Genomic DNA, 8,637 nt, shown 5'->3' with positions numbered 1-8,637 from the left:
CTCCACCTAGAGGTGAGTGAACTTATGTGTGGTAGAATAATGAGGCATGGAGCTGGAGAGACTGGCAATTTGCTCCTTGTTGCCTTTGCCTCTGTAGTAAGGATGAGCCGCCTGAACTTCCCAAGGTGACTCAACCTTGGTAGGGTCCTTACCTGACCTGGCCTCCAGTTCCTACTTGGTTGCCACTTTGTATTCAACTCACTATGAATAATACTAATAATTGCCCCTTTTGCTTCAGCTAGATTAGCACATATTTATGTGGTGCTTATATGATATGTTTAACTTTCAGTCCACAAATGCAGTTGTTCAGGAAATAGATATTTGCAACTCTTAATCATATTCTTTGAGAACCCAACCCATGCAGTCAGTTCTGCCCATTTTTCTCCATAACCATCCAACAAACCAACACACACACACACACACACACACACACACACACACACACATGGATGCACCCGTGCACAGGGTCTTGTCTTAAAACAGTGTAAGTCATTGGAGAGGGGATTCCTGTCATTAGTGGCTAGTCCACACCACTTACCCCTGAGAAACATTATCTCAGTTCCTATTAGACCCTAAGTGTCCTGTGAATTTGATGCTTCTGCACCACACTTGACATACAGGATTTTTTTCCAAAATTGCAAAAATACAGTGCTTAGGAGCTGGACTTACAATGTGACAATGTAAGAAAGTTAAAAACCATCCTCTCTGAAGTTTTTCCATTCCACTGAGAATGCTAAGGAGCAAGTCAGAAGCCCCTAATGTCCCCTGGACCCACAGGCAACTTTCCAATCTGCAAGAATTCCACTTTTCTCTGCTTTTCAAAGGCAGTCCCCCTCCCCTTACCTCCTCTTTTTGAGATACCTTGTTCTGTCCCATCAATATAATTTGGGTCTAGAGCTTACAAAATCAAATGTGTTTAGGAGCCAATAAAGGAATGTAAATGTGTGAAGTAGCCGTTTATAAAACAAAGTGGAAATGGCTATAGGGAGCCGGAGAATTTATGATTTACTTAAAGACAACCTATTTTTTTTCTTAAACTATCTTACTCTTAACTTAGGTTAAGTTTGTTTTGGTAAAACTGGGAAGAGTTGATTTTTCAAGATGCTACCTTATACCTACAGTTCCCAAGATCCTGTGGGAAAAAACGAGCTGACTGCTCACAAGTACACCTTCATTTGCTAGATTAAATCCCCCACTTAAGGATTATAGTAGATGAGAGGGATCAGAGTAGGTGAGAAGGTGACTACCAATGGAATGTTGGTGAGGTGATGCTTACCACGCTTCCAGGCTTGGCCCCTTAAATCCCCTGCATTTTTCTCATAATCTCTGTTCCCTCTATACTGGCCAGGACCCAGAAGATGCTGAGATGTGTGGAGAATTGTGCCTGACCCATTAATAACTGCATAGATTAAATCCATTGCTGAACATTCAGTTGGATTGTGACCTAAGAGAGAAAACTTTTATGGTACTAGGCCAACGAAAGCATGGAATTTTTTGTCACAGAAGTTAGCCTACTCTGAGTAATAGAGCCACTAAGGCAAAAAACCTTGTTCAAAATGGTAAGAACCTTACCTTTATCCCCTTATATTAGCTACTGTTGTGTAACAAATTACCACAAATGTAGCTTCTTAAAACAGCACCAATTTATTCTCAGTTTCTGTACATCAGAAGTCCTAAATAGCTTGGTTAGATTATTTGCTCAGAGCCTCACTTAGCTAAAATCAGAGTACTGGCCAGGTCAGTGCTTCTGTGGCTTGGGATCCTCTTCCAAGATCATTCATTGTTGGAAGAACCCAGTTCCTTGCAGTTGAAGTTAGAGGAACCTGTTTCCTTGCTGGGGCTGCTCTCTGCTCCCAGAGCCACCTCCATTTCTTCTCATGTGGCCGCCTCCATCTCCCAACCCAATGATGATTTGTCCTTCTCAAACTTCTCCTGCTTCTAGTTCTAAGGGGTCCCATGATTACACTGGGCCCACTCAAATAATCCAGGATGATCTCCCTACTTAGAAGTAAACTTAGTAAAGCTCAAGGTAACCTATTCATGGGTGTGATATCTTATCATATTCATGGTCCTGGGAATTAGGGCATGAAATTTTCTTGGGTGCCATAATTCCTCCTATCTCATCCCTGATGTGTAAAAAAGGAAGAAGAAAAAGGATTCAATATATTTTTATGTATTATTTTTCCTTTTGATATATTAACTTGCTTTGTCACACATGCAACCAAAGTAGTCATTTTCTGGGGTTCCAATAATCACAGTTACATATTCACATGGTTTTAAAAATAAACTAGTCATACAAAATTATCTTGAGTAACAAGTAGCTCCATTGGAACTCTAAATACCTCTAACTTAGGCACCAGACAAATATCATTTTCTATGAATACCTTCATGTGATGTAAGTTGAGAAGCACTGATCTTCTTATTGCGGAAGATCAAAATTTAACTCTTTCCTCTCTCCAACCATGATGACACACATAAATGTTCCCCATCCCCACCCTCTCTACAAAGCCCATAATTTGGGCAGAGACTTGTGTTATTTACCTCTGACCATATATGCCATCAGAACTGAGCCACTTAAATTATTCTTTCTCCTGCACAGTGTTTTCTCTCCCCCTCTGGAATGGTGTTCTTTTCTTTCTTGGTTGCCTGCTTTCTTGATTTTTCTCTTTCTTTTTTACTTCCTTTTCAACCCCAAACCTCTCCCAGTTTTCTAGATCTCCTAACACACTGATTCATGTTACAAATAATATCAATTTTATCATTTTGAAGGAGTTTCTACTGGAGAAACCCAGCCTACTCACCCTCCATTGCTGGTACATAGCTGTCATCCCCAAATCTCTTTCCCATCATCCCTTCCTGGTATTTTTTCCCACAGCTTCTCCTTTACTTCATATCTCCTTTATTTCTCTCTCTTGCTATCCTCCCTTGTTATGAAAAACAAAGCAAAGCAAAACAAAAACAAAACAAAATACTTCTGCAGATTTTTCCCCTTTTGCCATACAGGGGTATAACACATTTATTGATTTTTAAAAATTTTTTGAATGTAGTTGATACACAATGTTACATTAGTTTCAGGCAAACAACATAGTGATTCAACTTCTCTATACATTATGCTATGCTCACCACAAGGGTAGTTACCATCAGCTATCATACAACACTATTAAAATATCATTGACTATATTCCCTATGCTGTGGCTTATATTCCCATGACTTATTCATTCCATAATGTAAGCCTATATCTATCACTCTCCTTCACCCATTTCCCAATCCTCCACCCCCTTTCTTCTGGCAACCATCACTTTGTTCTCTGTATTTATAGGTCTGATTCTGCTTTGTGTTTATTCATTTGTTTTGTTTTTTAGATTCTATATATGAGTGAAATCATATGGTATTTTTCTTTCTCACTCTTATTTCACTTAGCATAATACCCTCTAGGTCCATCCATGTTGTTGCAAATGGCAAGATTGCATCTCATTTTTTACAGCTTTATAATATTCCTGTGTGTGTGTGTGTGTATACACATACATACCATATTTTCTTTATCTATTCATCTATCTATGGACCTTTAGGTTGCTCCCATATCTTGGCTCAATGCAATCTCCATCAAAATACCAAAAACATTTTTCACAGAAATAGAACAAATAACCCTAAAATGTGTATGGAACCACAAAAGACCCTGAATAGCCAAAGCAATCCTGAGAAAGAAGAACAAAGCTGGAGGTATCACAGTTCCAGATTTCAAGATATACTACAAAGCTGCAGTAATCAAGACAGTATGGTACCAACACAAAAATAGACACATAGATCAACAGAACAGAATAGAGAGCCCAGAAAGAAATCCACACTTATATGGTCAATTATTCTATGACAAAGGATGTAAGAATATACAAATGGGGAAAATACAGTCTCTTCAATAAATGATGCTGGGAAAACTGGATAGCTACATGTAAAAAAACGAAACTAGACCACTTTCTCTAACACCATACAGAAAAATAAACTCAAAATGGATTAAACACCTAAATGTTTGAGACCTGAAGCCATAAAAATTCTAGAAGAGAACACAGGCAGTAATTTCTTTGACATTGGCCATAGAAACATTTTTCTAGATATGTCTCCTAAGGCACGGGAAACAAAAACAAAAATAGACTATTGGGACTACCTCTAAATAAAAAGCTTTTGCACAGCAAAGGAAACCTTCAACAAGGCAAAAGGCAACTGGCTGGATGGGAGAAGATATTTGCAAATGATATATCCTATAAGGTGTTAATATCTGAAATATATAAAGAATTTATACAAGTCAACACCAAAAAAGCCCCAAACAATCTGATTAAAAAATGGGCCAAGTGGGGTGCCTGGGTGGCTCAGTCGTTAAGCGTCTGCCTTTGGCTCAGGTCATGATCCCAGGGTCCTGGGATCAAGCCCCGCATCAGGCTCCCTGCTCTGCGAGAAGCCTGCTTCTCCCTCTCCTGCTCCCCCTGCTTGTGTTCCCTCTCTGGCTGTCTCTCTCTCTGTCAAATAAATAAAAATAAAATCTTTAAAAAAAAAAATGGGCCAAGGACCTCAAATAGACATTTCCCCAAGAAGACATACATATGGCCAACAGACACATGAGAAGATGCTCAACATCACTAATCACCAGGAAAATGAAAATCAAAACCACAATTAGATATCACCTTACACCTGTCAGAATGGGTAAAATAAAAAAGATGAGAAACAACAAGTTTTGGCAAGGATGTGGAGAAAAAGGAACCCTTTGCACTATTGGTGGGAATGTAAATTGGTGCAGTCCCTGTGGAAAACACTATGGATGTCCCTCAAAACAAATAAAAATAGAACTACCATATGATCCAATAATTCAACTGCTGGTTATTTACCCAAAGAAAAGAAAAACACTAATTTGAAAAGATAGATGCACCCCTATGTTTACTGAAGCATTATTCACAATAGCCAAAATATGGAAGCACACTTATTGATTTTAATGTTCCTAACAACTGTTTTCTGGATAATTTTCTAACATAAAAATAAAAAATGAACACACATATATACTTTATTTTGTTTCATACTTCAGTGTTTTTACTTTTCAAGCTCTATAAGGTTTTTTTTTTTTAACTTTACATTTTGAGGTATTTTTAGACTTACTCAAAATTCTTTGAAGCTGCAAAGATAAGTGTCTGATTTATCCTTCACCTAACATCCCCCAATGGCTACATCTTATATAGTTGTAACACAATATCAAAACGAGGAAACTGACACTGATACATTTACAGTTAATTGAACTACAAACCTTATTTGGTTTTTGACATTTTTTGTCCTACATTTGTGTGTGTATGTGCTTGTGTGTTTAGTTGTGTTCAGTTCTATTCAATTTTATCCTGGGTATATATTTCTGTAACTATCACAACAATCAAGATACAGAACTGTTTCACATCCACAAAACAACTCCTTCCTGATACCTCCTTGTATTAACACCTCACCACCAAACCTATCTCTGTCTCCTGGCAACCACTATTCTCCCTTTCCATTGCTTTGTAATTTCAAGAATGTTCCATAAGTAAAATCATACTATACTTAAGCTCTTGAGATTTTTTTTTCACTAAGCATAATTCTACTGAGGCCCATTCATGTTGTTGTGTATATCAACTGTCCATTTTTTTAAATTGCTGAGTAGTATTCCATTGTTGGTTGTACCAGATTTTGTTTAAGCATTCATCTACTGAAGGACATTAGATGGTTGCTTCATGTATTTTTCCATTATGAATAAAGCTGTTAGAGGGCGCCTGGGTGGCTCAGTTGGTTAAGCGACTGCCTTCGGCTCAGGTCATGATCCTGGAGTCCCTGAATCGAGTCCCGCATCGGGCTCCCTGCTCAGCAGGGAGTCTGCTTCTCCCTCTGACCCTAACCCCTCTCATGTGCTCTCTCTCATTCTCTCTCTCTCAAATAAATAAATAAAATCTTAAAAAAAAAAAAAAAAGCTGTTAGAAACATTCACATACAGGTTTTTGTGTAAATGTAAAATATCATTCCTCTGGGATAAATGTCTAAGAGTGCAACTGCTAAGTTATAAAAGCCTGCCAGCCTATTTTCCAAAGGGACTTTACCATTTTTACATTCCCATCAGCAATGTATGAGAGATCCCATTTCTCTACATCCATACTAGCATTTGGTATTATCACTTTTTTATTTCAACTGCTTTAATAAGTTTGTAGAGATATATAATTGCAGCTTTGATTTACATTTCCCTTAATGACTAATGAGTTTGAACATCCTTTTATGTTTCCAGTAGCCTTTTGAGAAAAAGCACATAGAAGATAAAATTTGGAAATTGTGTATGTCTGAAAGCCTGGGTGGCTCAGTTGGTTAAGCGACTGCCTTCGGCTCAGGTCATGATCCTGGAGTCCCGGGATCGAGTCCCGCATCGGGCTCCCTGCTCGGCAGGGAGTCTGCTTCTCCCTCTGACCCTCCTCCCTCTCATGCTCTCTGTCTCTCATTCTCTCTCTCTCAAATAAATAAATAAAAATCTTAAAAAAAAAAAAAATGAAAATATGTTAATTCATATATCTTCAAAAGTTTGATGGTTTGTCTTGGCTATAAAATTCTAGATTAGAACTTTTTCTTCTGAATGTTTAAGGCTTCACTGTCTTCTCAATTCTAGTATTGATGTTGAAAAGTCCAAAGCCATTCTGGTTTCTAGTCCTTTATGTGTGACTCAATTTTTTCCTCTTGGAATCTTAAAGGATGTTTTGTTTGTACCAACTGCTCTAAAATTTATTCATGTGGGTCTATTTTCATCAATTCCTCTGAGTATTTAAATATAAATTTTTAAATTATTTTCTCCCCCTCTGTTCTTTCTCTTTTTCTGTAACTGCTGTTGAATCTCCTGAATTAGCCATTTTATAATCATTATTATTACTATTATATTTTCTCTTCTATTTTCTATTACCTTGCTCTTTTTTTCTACACTCTGGTTAATTTTCTCTATTTAACATCCCAACACTTCTACTGAGATTTTCTTTTTGGCTATCATTTTCATTTTCAGGAGATCTACTTGTTCTCTGTTTCCATTTTATAGTGTTCTCATTTCATGGATGCAATATTTCTTCCTACACTTCTGAGTGTATTAGTGGATTTTTGGTCAAGTTTTTTTCTCTTATATAGTCCCTGATTTTTTTTATTTCTGTTTCTATATTTCATGTTTCCTCACATTTCTAATAATTTTTGGTTGTCCACATGATAGAGGGAGATATGAGAAAATTTTATTGGAAGGTTGGAGCATACAGTGTTTGCCATCTGTAAGCTTCTCTGTTAGATAAACTTACTATGTCATTGATTTAAGAAACCCTACATTTCAGTATCCTTCATATCTTTCTAATTAAGGGCTTTAATTTATTTTTAGGTTCTGATATATTGTATGTTTTTACCTATGTGATGTTCTGGGAGATGATTTTATTTCCCCTTTAGTCCACGGTTAAAATAATAGCCTTCCCTCATATCTAATTACCCCTTCTGAAATATACCTGGGAGGGACACTGGGTTTTATCATCATTCATGGAATAAGATTTATAATTTATTTTTTTTATTTTTTTAAAGATTTTATCTATTTATTTGACAGAGAGAGACAGCAAGAGAAGGAACACAAACAGGGGGAGCCTGAGAGGGAGAAGCAGGCTTCCCGCCGAGCAGGGAGCCCGATGCAGGGCTCGATCCCAGAACTCTGGGATCGTGACCTGAGCCGAAGGCAGACACTTAATGACTGAGCCACCCAGGTGCCCCAAGATATTTATAATTTGAAGAACAAGAGAAATCTAGAGGATCTGCAAGCCCCTAAACAGATGACATCCGGGCACACTAGTTGACTGCTACTGTCTAATATGACTATGGATCGATTAAAGGGGGGAGATTATGCAACACAGAGAAAGATAAGAAATTTAAAAACAGAATTAAGCTTCAACTGCAGGAAGAGAAGAGAAAGATAAAGTGCACAGAGGGCCTTTCTTGGAACTTTCTAGCAAGGAAATTAGGGAAGCTGTGAAAAGGAGAGGCCTGATCCCATTAACTATGAATCTGAGAACATGAATCACTTGGATCATTGTAACTTCCCTGGAATAACCAGCAATAAGAGGCTTGAAGTAAAGCTTGATTTGGGAACATTGAGGAATACAGGGATATTATACATTATTCCATAAACCACTTTAGAGCTAGATTAATTCCCATGAAAAGAGTAGATTTTGGCAGATTGGAAGATAAAAAGAAATCTAAAGATATGGGAAAAAGGAAAAGTAGTGCACAAATTTATCTTACCCATGTATCAATGGGCCTAGATGCTTTATTAGCAGGAGGGCTATGGAGTTCCACAGCCACCCTGAAATGTAGAAATGAGGTAAAATAACTTCTGAACCAACTCAGTGTGACATTTCCAAAGTTCCCATAGCTAAGTTTACAAAAATACATTGAACATTTAGCTGATAAAGAACCAACCAAAATGAACTTTGGAAACAATGCAAAAATAAAACGAAGCATTTAGCCACTATGATTAAAATAGTAATAATAATAAAAAATGTTAATTGCTATTATTTTTGTAATTACAATTTATTTAGCATCCACTACATACCAAATACTTAATAATTCACTCACAATAAG

This window comes from Halichoerus grypus, chromosome 11, assembly GCF_964656455.1.
Source record: "Halichoerus grypus chromosome 11, mHalGry1.hap1.1, whole genome shotgun sequence".
Classification (NCBI taxonomy): Eukaryota; Metazoa; Chordata; class Mammalia; order Carnivora; family Phocidae; genus Halichoerus; species Halichoerus grypus.
This window is presented reverse-complemented; position numbering follows the sequence as displayed.